The following is a 16,395-nucleotide window of genomic DNA, read 5'->3' as shown; positions in this document are numbered from 1 at the left end:
GGACGAGTTCTGGTCACAACTCCCTCAAAATGACATCCCGGCCTTCTTCTGCAACTCCCTCCCCTCTCAGACTCTCAAGGTTTCCTCCAGCGTGTCGGTTCCCACAGACCAGACCCTTGGTCTGAGACCCGACAGTCCAGGTGCCACGCCTGCTGCCGCGTGGCGGCGGTGCTGCGGCTTGGGGCAAGAGGAGGCCCCACGGAGCGGGCTGGGGCGCCAGGCACCGCGGCGGGCACTGAGGGTGGGGGTGACACCCCCCCCCCGACTGCCGCCGCGCTCTCCGAATGGGGACAGAACAAGAGGCAAAAAAAAAAAAAAGCCTACGGCACCCGGTATTCCCAGGCGGTCTCCCATCCAAGTACTAACCAGGCCCGACCCTGCTTAGCTTCCGAGATCAGACGAGATCGGGCGCGTTCAGGGTGGTGTGGCCGTAGACAGCGGAGGGCGCCCCAGCCCCGCTCAAGAAGCCGAGCGTCTCTGCGCTTCCCCGCGCCTCCTCCCGCCCCAGGCCCCGCGCCGGCGCTGACCCACTCGGGGCCGGGCCGGGCTTGTTGAGTTCGCTGGCCGGGTCCCGAGGTCTCCACGGGACTGGGGTGCGGGGCGTGGTGGGCTCGGCGGGGTGGGGGGCTGTCTTCACACACACACAACACACACACACACACACACACTCACACACACACACACCAGATGCGCCTCCAGCCTCCACGGCTGGACCCGCCAAGGTGGAGACCTCCAGCCGCCCCCCTCTCCTGGCCTCGCCTCCCTCACCTACCCGCCCCCAACCCCAGTGCACCGCTGCTGACTGCGCATGCGCGGGCGGTCGCCTTTGGCCCCAGGGGCCGCCCTCCAGCACAACCCCTTTCAGCTGCGCCCCCGCCCTGCGTGTGGGCTGCCGCCTATCCGCCCCGGACCAGGGCTGGGGCACAGCGCATAGGGGAGGGGAGCGAGTGTAGGGGCGTCTCTCGGGATGTGTGCCATGGGTGGGGTGTTTTGGGGGGCGCTGGAGAAATCAGTCCCCTCCATCTCCTACCTCTGGAAACCCCCCAAGCCGTTGCAGAACTGCCGGCACCGCTACCGTGGGGGCCGGGACCCTACTCTGTGTCCTCCTGTGGCCCAGTCCAAGGGGCCTGGGCCTGGCCGGGGCCGGATTGGACCCCAACCACCCTGGGGTGTGGACTTGCTAAAACTGGGCGATTAGAGATTTGGTTCCAGCTTCATTGAGGGTCATTTCACTAAGGAAGGCACCGTAAAGACGTTCCTAAGACGTTTGTGAGGGTGGCAACTGAAAGAGAATTTTAAAGCTGACAGAAGAGGCGAGGAAAGGCATAGGAGATTTCCACACCCAGCAAGGAAGCCTTTCCCGAAACGGAAGAAAGAAACGAGCAAACAGAGACACCGGTAGCCCGCCCGGATCAGAGTCTGCTCCTTAGGGCAAGTTCCCTGACCAGATTCACCCGTGGGTCGCGAGCTAGCGGCATTCAGAAGAGCCAGGCCCGCAGCCTACGCAGAAGACACCTGCGCTCGGGTGTCTGTGGCGGCACAATTCACAATTGCAAAGATGTGGAAGCGACCCGAGTGCCCATCGATCCACGAGTGGATTAATAAAATGTGGCGCGTGTACACCACGGAGTGCTATTCGGCTGTGAGAAACGGCGGTGAGAGGGCACCTCCCGTGTTCTCCTGGCCGGAGCTGGAACCCGTTCCAGTAAGCCAAGTATCCCAAGAATGGACACAGGAGCACCACGTGCGCGTGCTCACCGGCAAATTGGTAGGAACCCATGGACACCTGAGTGGACGTAGAGGAATCACCTTCATCGGGTGGGGGTCGGGCGGGTGGGGGGAGGGGATGGGCATCCACACCCATTAGGAATGGGGTGGGTGCGCACCGACTGGGGGATGGGCGCACTTGAAGCTCTGACCAGAGGGGGGAGGCGGGGAGAGGGCAATGTACCTGACCTTAACATTGGGACCCCCACCATACGCTGCTAAAGCATGAGAGATAAATGAAGAAGACAACAGGGGGGAGGGGGGCACGGGCAATACATGGAACCCTAACACTTGTACTCCCATAATCTGCTTGAAAAGAGAGAGAAAAGAAAATGCAATAATCGAGGTAAGAGGCATGTTTTTTTTTTTTTTTTTTTTTTGGAGACAGAGTCTCCCTTTGTTGCCCTGGCTAGAGTGAGTGCCATGGCGTCAGCCTAGCTCACAGCAACCTCAATCTCCTGGGCTCAAGCAATCCTGCTGCCTCAGCCTCCCAAGTAGCTGGGACTACAGGCATGCGCCACCATGCCCGGCTAATTTTTTTCTATATCTATTAGTTGGCCAATTAATTTCTTTCTATTTATAGTAGAGATGGGGTCTCGCTCTTGCTCAGGCTGGTTTCGAACTCCTGACCTCGAGCAATCCGCCCACCTCGGCCTCCCAGAGTGCTAGGATTACAGGTGTGAGCCAGCACGCCCGGCCAAGAGGCATTTTAAAAAAAAAAAAAATGACTCCGAAAAGAAAAGTAAAAGGAGGCCTGTCGAGCACGTCTGGGTGTGACTGTGCATCCCCCAACATCCGGTGCCACCACCAAAGATTCCTACGTGTAGCCCATAGAACGCCAAAATCAACGGGACGAGTTCTGGTCACAACTCCCTCAAAATGACATCCCGGCCTTCTTCTGCAACTCCCTCCCCTCTCAGACTCTCAAGGTTTCCTCCAGCGTGTCGGTTCCCACAGACCAGACCCTTGGTCTGAGACCCGACAGTCCAGGTGCCACGCCTGCTGCCGCGTGGCGGCGGTGCTGCGGCTTGGGGCAAGAGGAGGCCCCACGGAGCGGGCTGGGGCGCCAGGCACCGCGGGCGGGCGCTGAGGGTGGGGGTGACACCCCCCCCCCCGACTGCCGCCGCGCTCTCCGAATGGGGACAGAACAAGAGGCAAAAAAAAAGAAGCCTACGGCACCCGGTATTCCCAGGCGGTCTCCCATCCAAGTACTAACCAGGCCCGACCCTGCTTAGCTTCCGAGATCAGACGAGATCGGGCGCGTTCAGGGTGGTGTGGCCGTAGACAGCGGAGGGCGCCCCAGCCCCGCTCAAGAAGCCGAGCGTCTCTGCGCTTCCCCGCGCCTCCTCCCGCCCCAGGCCCCGCGCCGGCGCTGACCCACTCGGGGCCGGGCCGGGCTTGTTGAGTTCGCTGGCCGGGTCCCGAGGTCTCCACGGGACTGGGGTGCGGGGCGTGGTGGGCTCGGCGGGGTGGGGGGCTGTCTTCACACACACACAACACACACACACACACACACACTCACACACACACACACCAGATGCGCCTCCAGCCTCCACGGCTGGACCCGCCAAGGTGGAGACCTCCAGCCGCCCCCCTCTCCTGGCCTCGCCTCCCTCACCTACCCGCCCCCAACCCCAGTGCGCCGCTGCTGACTGCGCATGCGCGGGCGGTCGCCTTTGGCCCCAGGGGCCGCCCTCCAGCACAACCCCTTTCAGCTGCGCCCCCGCCCTGCGTGTGGGCTGCCGCCTATCCGCCCCGGACCAGGGCTGGGGCACAGCGCATAGGGGAGGGGAGCGAGTGTAGGGGCGTCTCTCGGGATGTGTGCCATGGGTGGGGTGTTTTGGGGGGCGCTGGAGAAATCAGTCCCCTCCATCTCCTACCTCTGGAAACCCCCCAAGCCGTTGCAGAACTGCCGGCACCGCTACCGTGGGGGCCGGGACCCTACTCTGTGTCCTCCTGTGGCCCAGTCCAAGGGGCCTGGGCCTGGCCGGGGCCGGATTGGACCCCAACCACCCTGGGGTGTGGACTTGCTAAAACTGGGCGATTAGAGATTTGGTTCCAGCTTCATTGAGGGTCATTTCACTAAGGAAGGCACCGTAAAGACGTTCCTAAGACGTTTGTGAGGGTGGCAACTGAAAGAGAATTTTAAAGCTGACAGAAGAGGCGAGGAAAGGCATAGGAGATTTCCACACCCAGCAAGGAAGCCTTTCCCGAAACGGAAGAAAGAAACGAGCAAACAGAGACACCGGTAGCCCGCCCGGATCAGAGTCTGCTCCTTAGGGCAAGTTCCCTGACCAGATTCACCCGTGGGTCGCGAGCTAGCGGCATTCAGAAGAGCCAGGCCCGCAGCCTACGCAGAAGACACCTGCGCTCGGGTGTCTGTGGCGGCACAATTCACAATTGCAAAGATGTGGAAGCGACCCGAGTGCCCATCGATCCACGAGTGGATTAATAAAATGTGGCGCGTGGACACCACGGAGTGCTATTCGGCTGTGAGAAACGGCGGTGAGAGGGCACCTCCCGTGTTCTCCTGGCCGGAGCTGGAACCCGTTCCAGTAAGCCAAGTATCCCAAGAATGGACACAGGAGCACCACGTGCGCGTGCTCACCGGCAAATTGGTAGGAACCCATGGACACCTGAGTGGACGTAGAGGAATCACCTTCATCGGGTGGGGGTCGGGCGGGTGGGGGGAGGGGATGGGCATCCACACCCATTAGGAATGGGGTGGGTGCGCACCGACTGGGGGATGGGCGCACTTGAAGCTCTGACCAGAGGGGGGAGGCGGGGAGAGGGCAATGTACCTGACCTTAACATTGGGACCCCCACCATACGCTGCTAAAGCATGAGAGATAAATGAAGAAGACAACAGGGGGGAGGGGGGCACGGGCAATACATGGAACCCTAACACTTGTACTCCCATAATCGGCTTGAAAAGAGAGAGAAAAGAAAATGCAATAATCGAGGTAAGAGGCATGTTTTTTTTTTTTTTTTTTTTTTTTGGAGACAGAGTCTCCCTTTGTTGCCCTGGCTAGAGTGAGTGCCATGGCGTCAGCCTAGATCACAGCAACCTCAATCTCCTGGGCTCAAGCAATCCTGCTGCCTCAGCCTCCCAAGTAGCTGGGACTACAGGCATGCGCCACCATGCCCGGCTAATTTTTTTCTATATCTATTAGTTGGCCAATTAATTTCTTTCTATTTATAGTAGAGATGGGGTCTCGCTCTTGCTCAGGCTGGTTTCGAACTCCTGACCTCGAGCAATCCGCCCACCTCGGCCTCCCAGAGTGCTAGGATTACAGGTGTGAGCCAGCACGCCCGGCCAAGAGGCATTTTAAAAAAAAAAAAAATGACTCCGAAAAGAAAAGTAAAAGGAGGCCTGTCGAGCACGTCTGGGTGTGACTGTGCATCCCCCAACATCCGGTGCCACCACCAAAGATTCCTACGTGTAGCCCATAGAACGCCAAAATCAACGGGACGAGTTCTGGTCACAACTCCCTCAAAATGACATCCCGGCCTTCTTCTGCAACTCCCTCCCCTCTCAGACTCTCAAGGTTTCCTCCAGCGTGTCGGTTCCCACAGACCAGACCCTTGGTCTGAGACCCGACAGTCCAGGTGCCACGCCTGCTGCCGCGTGGCGGCGGTGCTGCGGCTTGGGGCAAGAGGAGGCCCCACGGAGCGGGCTGGGGCGCCAGGCACCGCGGGCGGGCGCTGAGGGTGGGGGTGACACCCCCCCCCCCCGACTGCCGCCGCGCTCTCCGAATGGGGACAGAACAAGAGGCAAAAAAAAAGAAGCCTACGGCACCCGGTATTCCCAGGCGGTCTCCCATCCAAGTACTAACCAGGCCCGACCCTGCTTAGCTTCCGAGATCAGACGAGATCGGGCGCGTTCAGGGTGGTGTGGCCGTAGACAGCGGAGGGCGCGCCTGCCCCGCTCAAGAAGCCGAGCGTCTCTGCGCTTCCCCGCGCCTCCTCCCGCCCCAGGCCCCGCGCCGGCGCTGACCCACTCGGGGCCGGGCCGGGCTTGTTGAGTTCGCTGGCCGGGTCCCGAGGTCTCCACGGGACTGGGGTGCGGGGCGTGGTGGGCTCGGCGGGGTGGGGGGCTGTCTTCACACACACACAACACACACACACACACACACACTCACACACACACACACCAGATGCGCCTCCAGCCTCCACGGCTGGACCCGCCAAGGTGGAGACCTCCAGCCGCCCCCCTCTCCTGGCCTCGCCTCCCTCACCTACCCGCCCCCAACCCCAGTGCGCCGCTGCTGACTGCGCATGCGCGGGCGGTCGCCTTTGGCCCCAGGGGCCGCCCTCCAGCACAACCCCTTTCAGCTGCGCCCCCGCCCTGCGTGTGGGCTGCCGCCTATCCGCCCCGGACCAGGGCTGGGGCACAGCGCATAGGGGAGGGGAGCGAGTGTAGGGGCGTCTCTCGGGATGTGTGCCATGGGTGGGGTGTTTTGGGGGGCGCTGGAGAAATCAGTCCCCTCCATCTCCTACCTCTGGAAACCCCCCAAGCCGTTGCAGAACTGCCGGCACCGCTACCGTGGGGGCCGGGACCCTACTCTGTGTCCTCCTGTGGCCCAGTCCAAGGGGCCTGGGCCTGGCCGGGGCCGGATTGGACCCCAACCACCCTGGGGTGTGGACTTGCTAAAACTGGGCGATTAGAGATTTGGTTCCAGCTTCATTGAGGGTCATTTCACTAAGGAAGGCACCGTAAAGACGTTCCTAAGACGTTTGTGAGGGTGGCAACTGAAAGAGAATTTTAAAGCTGACAGAAGAGGCGAGGAAAGGCATAGGAGATTTCCACACCCAGCAAGGAAGCCTTTCCCGAAACGGAAGAAAGAAACGAGCAAACAGAGACACCGGTAGCCCGCCCGGATCAGAGTCTGCTCCTTAGGGCAAGTTCCCTGACCAGATTCACCCGTGGGTCGCGAGCTAGCGGCATTCAGAAGAGCCAGGCCCGCAGCCTACGCAGAAGACACCTGCGCTCCGGTGTCTGTGGCGGCACAATTCACAATTGCAAAGATGTGGAAGCGACCCGAGTGCCCATCGATCCACGAGTGGATTAATAAAATGTGGCGCGTGGACACCACGGAGTGCTATTCGGCTGTGAGAAACGGCGGTGAGAGGGCACCTCCCGTGTTCTCCTGGCCGGAGCTGGAACCCGTTCCAGTAAGCCAAGTATCCCAAGAATGGACACAGGAGCACCACGTGCGCGTGCTCACCGGCAAATTGGTAGGAACCCATGGACACCTGAGTGGACGTAGAGGAATCACCTTCATCGGGTGGGGGTCGGGCGGGTGGGGGGAGGGGATGGGCATCCACACCCATTAGGAATGGGGTGGGTGCGCACCGACTGGGGGATGGGCGCACTTGAAGCTCTGACCAGAGGGGGGAGGCGGGGAGAGGGCAATGTACCTGACCTTAACATTGGGACCCCCACCATACGCTGCTAAAGCATGAGAGATAAATGAAGAAGACAACAGGGGGGAGGGGGGCACGGGCAATACATGGAACCCTAACACTTGTACTCCCATAATCTGCTTGAAAAGAGAGAGAAAAGAAAATGCAATAATCGAGGTAAGAGGCATGTTTTTTTTTTTTTTTTTTTTTTTTGGAGACAGAGTCTCCCTTTGTTGCCCTGGCTAGAGTGAGTGCCATGGCGTCAGCCTAGCTCACAGCAACCTCAATCTCCTGGGCTCAAGCAATCCTGCTGCCTCAGCCTCCCAAGTAGCTGGGACTACAGGCATGCGCCACCATGCCCGGCTAATTTTTTTCTATATCTATTAGTTGGCCAATTAATTTCTTTCTATTTATAGTAGAGATGGGGTCTCGCTCTTGCTCAGGCTGGTTTCGAACTCCTGACCTCGAGCAATCCGCCCACCTCGGCCTCCCAGAGTGCTAGGATTACAGGTGTGAGCCAGCACGCCCGGCCAAGAGGCATTTTAAAAAAAAAAAAAATGACTCCGAAAAGAAAAGTAAAAGGAGGCCTGTCGAGCACGTCTGGGTGTGACTGTGCATCCCCCAACATCCGGTGCCACCACCAAAGATTCCTACGTGTAGCCCATAGAACGCCAAAATCAACGGGACGAGTTCTGGTCACAACTCCCTCAAAATGACATCCCGGCCTTCTTCTGCAACTCCCTCCCCTCTCAGACTCTCAAGGTTTCCTCCAGCGTGTCGGTTCCCACAGACCAGACCCTTGGTCTGAGACCCGACAGTCCAGGTGCCACGCCTGCTGCCGCGTGGCGGCGGTGCTGCGGCTTGGGGCAAGAGGAGGCCCCACGGAGCGGGCTGGGGCGCCAGGCACCGCGGCGGGCGCTGAGGGTGGGGGTGACACCCCCCCCCGACTGCCGCCGCGCTCTCCGAATGGGGACAGAACAAGAGGCAAAAAAAAAAAAAGCCTACGGCACCCGGTATTCCCAGGCGGTCTCCCATCCAAGTACTAACCAGGCCCGACCCTGCTTAGCTTCCGAGATCAGACGAGATCGGGCGCGTTCAGGGTGGTGTGGCCGTAGACAGCGGAGGGCGCCCCAGCCCCGCTCAAGAAGCCGAGCGTCTCTGCGCTTCCCCGCGCCTCCTCCCGCCCCAGGCCCCGCGCCGGCGCTGACCCACTCGGGGCCGGGCCGGGCTTGTTGAGTTCGCTGGCCGGGTCCCGAGGTCTCCACGGGACTGGGGTGCGGGGCGTGGTGGGCTCGGCGGGGTGGGGGGCTGTCTTCACACACACACAACACACACACACACACACACACACTCACACACACACACACCAGATGCGCCTCCAGCCTCCACGGCTGGACCCGCCAAGGTGGAGACCTCCAGCCGCCCCCCTCTCCTGGCCTCGCCTCCCTCACCTACCCGCCCCCAACCCCAGTGCGCCGCTGCTGACTGCGCATGCGCGGGCGGTCGCCTTTGGCCCCAGGGGCCGCCCTCCAGCACAACCCCTTTCAGCTGCGCCCCCGCCCTGCGTGTGGGCTGCCGCCTATCCGCCCCGGACCAGGGCTGGGGCACAGCGCATAGGGGAGGGGAGCGAGTGTAGGGGCGTCTCTCGGGATGTGTGCCATGGGTGGGGTGTTTTGGGGGGCGCTGGAGAAATCAGTCCCCTCCATCTCCTACCTCTGGAAACCCCCCAAGCCGTTGCAGAACTGCCGGCACCGCTACCGTGGGGGCCGGGACCCTACTCTGTGTCCTCCTGTGGCCCAGTCCAAGGGGCCTGGGCCTGGCCGGGGCCGGATTGGACCCCAACCACCCTGGGGTGTGGACTTGCTAAAACTGGGCGATTAGAGATTTGGTTCCAGCTTCATTGAGGGTCATTTCACTAAGGAAGGCACCGTAAAGACGTTCCTAAGACGTTTGTGAGGGTGGCAACTGAAAGAGAATTTTAAAGCTGACAGAAGAGGCGAGGAAAGGCATAGGAGATTTCCACACCCAGCAAGGAAGCCTTTCCCGAAACGGAAGAAAGAAACGAGCAAACAGAGACACCGGTAGCCCGCCCGGATCAGAGTCTGCTCCTTAGGGCAAGTTCCCTGACCAGATTCACCCGTGGGTCGCGAGCTAGCGGCATTCAGAAGAGCCAGGCCCGCAGCCTACGCAGAAGACACCTGCGCTCCGGTGTCTGTGGCGGCACAATTCACAATTGCAAAGATGTGGAAGCGACCCGAGTGCCCATCGATCCACGAGTGGATTAATAAAATGTGGCGCGTGGACACCACGGAGTGCTATTCGGCTGTGAGAAACGGCGGTGAGAGGGCACCTCCCGTGTTCTCCTGGCCGGAGCTGGAACCCGTTCCAGTAAGCCAAGTATCCCAAGAATGGACACAGGAGCACCACGTGCGCGTGCTCACCGGCAAATTGGTAGGAACCCATGGACACCTGAGTGGACGTAGAGGAATCACCTTCATCGGGTGGGGGTCGGGCGGGTGGGGGGAGGGGATGGGCATCCACACCCATTAGGAATGGGGTGGGTGCGCACCGACTGGGGGATGGGCGCACTTGAAGCTCTGACCAGAGGGGGGAGGCGGGGAGAGGGCAATGTACCTGACCTTAACATTGGGACCCCCACCATACGCTGCTAAAGCATGAGAGATAAATGAAGAAGACAACAGGGGGGAGGGGGGCACGGGCAATACATGGAACCCTAACACTTGTACTCCCATAATCTGCTTGAAAAGAGAGAGAAAAGAAAATGCAATAATCGAGGTAAGAGGCATGTTTTTTTTTTTTTTTTTTTTTTTGGAGACAGAGTCTCCCTTTGTTGCCCTGGCTAGAGTGAGTGCCATGGCGTCAGCCTAGATCACAGCAACCTCAATCTCCTGGGCTCAAGCAATCCTGCTGCCTCAGCCTCCCAAGTAGCTGGGACTACAGGCATGCGCCACCATGCCCGGCTAATTTTTTTCTATATCTATTAGTTGGCCAATTAATTTCTTTCTATTTATAGTAGAGATGGGGTCTCGCTCTTGCTCAGGCTGGTTTCGAACTCGACCTCGAGCAATCCGCCCACCTCGGCCTCCCAGAGTGCTAGGATTACAGGTGTGAGCCAGCACGCCCGGCCAAGAGGCATTTTAAAAAAAAAAAAAATGACTCCGAAAAGAAAAGTAAAAGGAGGCCTGTCGAGCACGTCTGGGTGTGACTGTGCATCCCCCAACATCCGGTGCCACCACCAAAGATTCCTACGTGTAGCCCATAGAACGCCAAAATCAACGGGACGAGTTCTGGTCACAACTCCCTCAAAATGACATCCCGGCCTTCTTCTGCAACTCCCTCCCCTCTCAGACTCTCAAGGTTTCCTCCAGCGTGTCGGTTCCCACAGACCAGACCCTTGGTCTGAGACCCGACAGTCCAGGTGCCACGCCTGCTGCCGCGTGGCGGCGGTGCTGCGGCTTGGGGCAAGAGGAGGCCCCACGGAGCGGGCTGGGGCGCCAGGCACCGCGGGCGGGCGCTGAGGGTGGGGGTGACACCCCCCCCCCCGACTGCCGCCGCGCTCTCCGAATGGGGACAGAACAAGAGGCAAAAAAAAAGAAGCCTACGGCACCCGGTATTCCCAGGCGGTCTCCCATCCAAGTACTAACCAGGCCCGACCCTGCTTAGCTTCCGAGATCAGACGAGATCGGGCGCGTTCAGGGTGGTGTGGCCGTAGACAGCGGAGGGCGCGCCTGCCCCGCTCAAGAAGCCGAGCGTCTCTGCGCTTCCCCACGCCTCCTCCCGCCCCAGGCCCCGCGCCGGCGCTGACCCACTCGGGGCCGGGCCGGGCTTGTTGAGTTCGCTGGCCGGGTCCCGAGGTCTCCACGGGACTGGGGTGCGGGGCGTGGTGGGCTCGGCGGGGTGGGGGGCTGTCTTCACACACACACAACACACACACACACACACACACTCACACACACACACACCAGATGCGCCTCCAGCCTCCACGGCTGGACCCGCCAAGGTGGAGACCTCCAGCCGCCCCCCTCTCCTGGCCTCGCCTCCCTCACCTACCCGCCCCCAACCCCAGTGCGCCGCTGCTGACTGCGCATGCGCGGGCGGTCGCCTTTGGCCCCAGGGGCCGCCCTCCAGCACAACCCCTTTCAGCTGCGCCCCCGCCCTGCGTGTGGGCTGCCGCCTATCCGCCCCGGACCAGGGCTGGGGCACAGCGCATAGGGGAGGGGAGCGAGTGTAGGGGCGTCTCTCGGGATGTGTGCCATGGGTGGGGTGTTTTGGGGGGCGCTGGAGAAATCAGTCCCCTCCATCTCCTACCTCTGGAAACCCCCCAAGCCGTTGCAGAACTGCCGGCACCGCTACCGTGGGGGCCGGGACCCTACTCTGTGTCCTCCTGTGGCCCAGTCCAAGGGGCCTGGGCCTGGCCGGGGCCGGATTGGACCCCAACCACCCTGGGGTGTGGACTTGCTAAAACTGGGCGATTAGAGATTTGGTTCCAGCTTCATTGAGGGTCATTTCACTAAGGAAGGCACCGTAAAGACGTTCCTAAGACGTTTGTGAGGGTGGCAACTGAAAGAGAATTTTAAAGCTGACAGAAGAGGCGAGGAAAGGCATAGGAGATTTCCACACCCAGCAAGGAAGCCTTTCCCGAAACGGAAGAAAGAAACGAGCAAACAGAGACACCGGTAGCCCGCCCGGATCAGAGTCTGCTCCTTAGGGCAAGTTCCCTGACCAGATTCACCCGTGGGTCGCGAGCTAGCGGCATTCAGAAGAGCCAGGCCCGCAGCCTACGCAGAAGACACCTGCGCTCCGGTGTCTGTGGCGGCACAATTCACAATTGCAAAGATGTGGAAGCGACCCGAGTGCCCATCGATCCACGAGTGGATTAATAAAATGTGGCGCGTGGACACCACGGAGTGCTATTCGGCTGTGAGAAACGGCGGTGAGAGGGCACCTCCCGTGTTCTCCTGGCCGGAGCTGGAACCCGTTCCAGTAAGCCAAGTATCCCAAGAATGGACACAGGAGCACCACGTGCGCGTGCTCACCGGCAAATTGGTAGGAACCCATGGACACCTGAGTGGACGTAGAGGAATCACCTTCATCGGGTGGGGGTCGGGCGGGTGGGGGGAGGGGATGGGCATCCACACCCATTAGGAATGGGGTGGGTGCGCACCGACTGGGGGATGGGCGCACTTGAAGCTCTGACCAGAGGGGGGAGGCGGGGAGAGGGCAATGTACCTGACCTTAACATTGGGACCCCCACCATACGCTGCTAAAGCATGAGAGATAAATGAAGAAGACAACAGGGGGGAGGGGGGCACGGGCAATACATGGAACCCTAACACTTGTACTCCCATAATCTGCTTGAAAAGAGAGAGAAAAGAAAATGCAATAATCGAGGTAAGAGGCATGTTTTTTTTTTTTTTTTTTTTTTTGGAGACAGAGTCTCCCTTTGTTGCCCTGGCTAGAGTGAGTGCCATGGCGTCAGCCTAGCTCACAGCAACCTCAATCTCCTGGGCTCAAGCAATCCTGCTGCCTCAGCCTCCCAAGTAGCTGGGACTACAGGCATGCGCCACCATGCCCGGCTAATTTTTTTCTATATCTATTAGTTGGCCAATTAATTTCTTTCTATTTATAGTAGAGATGGGGTCTCGCTCTTGCTCAGGCTGGTTTCGAACTCCTGACCTCGAGCAATCCGCCCACCTCGGCCTCCCAGAGTGCTAGGATTACAGGTGTGAGCCAGCACGCCCGGCCAAGAGGCATTTTAAAAAAAAAAAAAATGACTCCGAAAAGAAAAGTAAAAGGAGGCCTGTCGAGCACGTCTGGGTGTGACTGTGCATCCCCCAACATCCGGTGCCACCACCAAAGATTCCTACGTGTAGCCCATAGAACGCCAAAATCAACGGGACGAGTTCTGGTCACAACTCCCTCAAAATGACATCCCGGCCTTCTTCTGCAACTCCCTCCCCTCTCAGACTCTCAAGGTTTCCTCCAGCGTGTCGGTTCCCACAGACCAGACCCTTGGTCTGAGACCCGACAGTCCAGGTGCCACGCCTGCTGCCGCGTGGCGGCGGTGCTGCGGCTTGGGGCAAGAGGAGGCCCCACGGAGCGGGCTGGGGCGCCAGGCACCGCGGCGGGCGCTGAGGGTGGGGGTGACACCCCCCCCCCGACTGCCGCCGCGCTCTCCGAATGGGGACAGAACAAGAGGCAAAAAAAAAAAAAGCCTACGGCACCCGGTATTCCCAGGCGGTCTCCCATCCAAGTACTAACCAGGCCCGACCCTGCTTAGCTTCCGAGATCAGACGAGATCGGGCGCGTTCAGGGTGGTGTGGCCGTAGACAGCGGAGGGCGCCCCAGCCCCGCTCAAGAAGCCGAGCGTCTCTGCGCTTCCCCGCGCCTCCTCCCGCCCCAGGCCCCGCGCCGGCGCTGACCCACTCGGGGCCGGGCCGGGCTTGTTGAGTTCGCTGGCCGGGTCCCGAGGTCTCCACGGGACTGGGGTGCGGGGCGTGGTGGGCTCGGCGGGGTGGGGGGCTGTCTTCACACACACACAACACACACACACACACACACACACTCACACACACACACACCAGATGCGCCTCCAGCCTCCACGGCTGGACCCGCCAAGGTGGAGACCTCCAGCCGCCCCCCTCTCCTGGCCTCGCCTCCCTCACCTACCCGCCCCCAACCCCAGTGCGCCGCTGCTGACTGCGCATGCGCGGGCGGTCGCCTTTGGCCCCAGGGGCCGCCCTCCAGCACAACCCCTTTCAGCTGCGCCCCCGCCCTGCGTGTGGGCTGCCGCCTATCCGCCCCGGACCAGGGCTGGGGCACAGCGCATAGGGGAGGGGAGCGAGTGTAGGGGCGTCTCTCGGGATGTGTGCCATGGGTGGGGTGTTTTGGGGGGCGCTGGAGAAATCAGTCCCCTCCATCTCCTACCTCTGGAAACCCCCCAAGCCGTTGCAGAACTGCCGGCACCGCTACCGTGGGGGCCGGGACCCTACTCTGTGTCCTCCTGTGGCCCAGTCCAAGGGGCCTGGGCCTGGCCGGGGCCGGATTGGACCCCAACCACCCTGGGGTGTGGACTTGCTAAAACTGGGCGATTAGAGATTTGGTTCCAGCTTCATTGAGGGTCATTTCACTAAGGAAGGCACCGTAAAGACGTTCCTAAGACGTTTGTGAGGGTGGCAACTGAAAGAGAATTTTAAAGCTGACAGAAGAGGCGAGGAAAGGCATAGGAGATTTCCACACCCAGCAAGGAAGCCTTTCCCGAAACGGAAGAAAGAAACGAGCAAACAGAGACACCGGTAGCCCGCCCGGATCAGAGTCTGCTCCTTAGGGCAAGTTCCCTGACCAGATTCACCCGTGGGTCGCGAGCTAGCGGCATTCAGAAGAGCCAGGCCCGCAGCCTACGCAGAAGACACCTGCGCTCCGGTGTCTGTGGCGGCACAATTCACAATTGCAAAGATGTGGAAGCGACCCGAGTGCCCATCGATCCACGAGTGGATTAATAAAATGTGGCGCGTGGACACCACGGAGTGCTATTCGGCTGTGAGAAACGGCGGTGAGAGGGCACCTCCCGTGTTCTCCTGGCCGGAGCTGGAACCCGTTCCAGTAAGCCAAGTATCCCAAGAATGGACACAGGAGCACCACGTGCGCGTGCTCACCGGCAAATTGGTAGGAACCCATGGACACCTGAGTGGACGTAGAGGAATCACCTTCATCGGGTGGGGGTCGGGCGGGTGGGGGGAGGGGATGGGCATCCACACCCATTAGGAATGGGGTGGGTGCGCACCGACTGGGGGATGGGCGCACTTGAAGCTCTGACCAGAGGGGGGAGGCGGGGAGAGGGCAATGTACCTGACCTTAACATTGGGACCCCCACCATACGCTGCTAAAGCATGAGAGATAAATGAAGAAGACAACAGGGGGGAGGGGGGCACGGGCAATACATGGAACCCTAACACTTGTACTCCCATAATCTGCTTGAAAAGAGAGAGAAAAGAAAATGCAATAATCGAGGTAAGAGGCATGTTTTTTTTTTTTTTTTTTTTTTTGGAGACAGAGTCTCCCTTTGTTGCCCTGGCTAGAGTGAGTGCCATGGCGTCAGCCTAGCTCACAGCAACCTCAATCTCCTGGGCTCAAGCAATCCTGCTGCCTCAGCCTCCCAAGTAGCTGGGACTACAGGCATGCGCCACCATGCCCGGCTAATTTTTTTCTATATCTATTAGTTGGCCAATTAATTTCTTTCTATTTATAGTAGAGATGGGGTCTCGCTCTTGCTCAGGCTGGTTTCGAACTCCTGACCTCGAGCAATCCGCCCACCTCGGCCTCCCAGAGTGCTAGGATTACAGGTGTGAGCCAGCACGCCCGGCCAAGAGGCATTTTAAAAAAAAAAAAAATGACTCCGAAAAGAAAAGTAAAAGGAGGCCTGTCGAGCACGTCTGGGTGTGACTGTGCATCCCCCAACATCCGGTGCCACCACCAAAGATTCCTACGTGTAGCCCATAGAACGCCAAAATCAACGGGACGAGTTCTGGTCACAACTCCCTCAAAATGACATCCCGGCCTTCTTCTGCAACTCCCTCCCCTCTCAGACTCTCAAGGTTTCCTCCAGCGTGTCGGTTCCCACAGACCAGACCCTTGGTCTGAGACCCGACAGTCCAGGTGCCACGCCTGCTGCCGCGTGGCGGCGGTGCTGCGGCTTGGGGCAAGAGGAGGCCCCACGGAGCGGGCTGGGGCGCCAGGCACCGCGGCGGGCGCTGAGGGTGGGGGTGACACCCCCCCCCGACTGCCGCCGCGCTCTCCGAATGGGGACAGAACAAGAGGCAAAAAAAAAAAAAGCCTACGGCACCCGGTATTCCCAGGCGGTCTCCCATCCAAGTACTAACCAGGCCCGACCCTGCTTAGCTTCCGAGATCAGACGAGATCGGGCGCGTTCAGGGTGGTGTGGCCGTAGACAGCGGAGGGCGCCCCAGCCCCGCTCAAGAAGCCGAGCGTCTCTGCGCTTCCCCGCGCCTCCTCCCGCCCCAGGCCCCGCGCCGGCGCTGACCCACTCGGGGCCGGGCCGGGCTTGTTGAGTTCGCTGGCCGGGTCCCGAGGTCTCCACGGGACTGGGGTGCGGGGCGTGGTGGGCTCGGCGGGGTGGGGGGCTGTCTTCACACACACACAACACACACACACACACACACACACTCACACACACACACACCA

General features: G+C 60.3%; 7 non-coding genes across 7 annotated transcripts; all 7 read right to left on the bottom strand.

Annotated features, from left to right (window-relative positions):
• Nucleotides 1–317: 317 nt before the first annotated feature.
• Nucleotides 318–436, bottom strand: LOC142868283 (5S ribosomal RNA). Its single transcript, XR_012917368.1, has one exon. It is a non-coding gene; the product is annotated as a 5S ribosomal RNA (ribosomal RNA).
• A 2,498-nt stretch (nt 437–2,934) lies between these two features.
• LOC142868282 (5S ribosomal RNA) lies at nt 2,935–3,053 on the bottom strand. The gene has a single exon (XR_012917367.1). It is a non-coding gene; the product is annotated as a 5S ribosomal RNA (ribosomal RNA).
• A 2,501-nt stretch (nt 3,054–5,554) lies between these two features.
• On the bottom strand, nt 5,555–5,673 carry LOC142868280 (5S ribosomal RNA). The gene has a single exon (XR_012917365.1). It is a non-coding gene; the product is annotated as a 5S ribosomal RNA (ribosomal RNA).
• A 2,498-nt stretch (nt 5,674–8,171) lies between these two features.
• Nucleotides 8,172–8,290, bottom strand: LOC142868279 (5S ribosomal RNA). Its single transcript, XR_012917364.1, has one exon. It is a non-coding gene; the product is annotated as a 5S ribosomal RNA (ribosomal RNA).
• A 2,499-nt stretch (nt 8,291–10,789) lies between these two features.
• On the bottom strand, nt 10,790–10,908 carry LOC142868278 (5S ribosomal RNA). Its single transcript, XR_012917363.1, has one exon. It is a non-coding gene; the product is annotated as a 5S ribosomal RNA (ribosomal RNA).
• A 2,498-nt stretch (nt 10,909–13,406) lies between these two features.
• Nucleotides 13,407–13,525, bottom strand: LOC142868277 (5S ribosomal RNA). Its single transcript, XR_012917362.1, has one exon. It is a non-coding gene; the product is annotated as a 5S ribosomal RNA (ribosomal RNA).
• A 2,499-nt stretch (nt 13,526–16,024) lies between these two features.
• LOC142868276 (5S ribosomal RNA) lies at nt 16,025–16,143 on the bottom strand. Its single transcript, XR_012917361.1, has one exon. It is a non-coding gene; the product is annotated as a 5S ribosomal RNA (ribosomal RNA).
• Nucleotides 16,144–16,395: the final 252 nt, after the last annotated feature.

Source organism: Microcebus murinus, unplaced genomic scaffold (genome assembly GCF_040939455.1).
Source record: "Microcebus murinus isolate Inina unplaced genomic scaffold, M.murinus_Inina_mat1.0 scaf028_hap2_Mmur4.0, whole genome shotgun sequence".
Classification (NCBI taxonomy): Eukaryota; Metazoa; Chordata; class Mammalia; order Primates; family Cheirogaleidae; genus Microcebus; species Microcebus murinus.
Note: the sequence above shows the minus strand (reverse complement) of the source record. Positions and strands in the feature narration are given on the sequence as shown.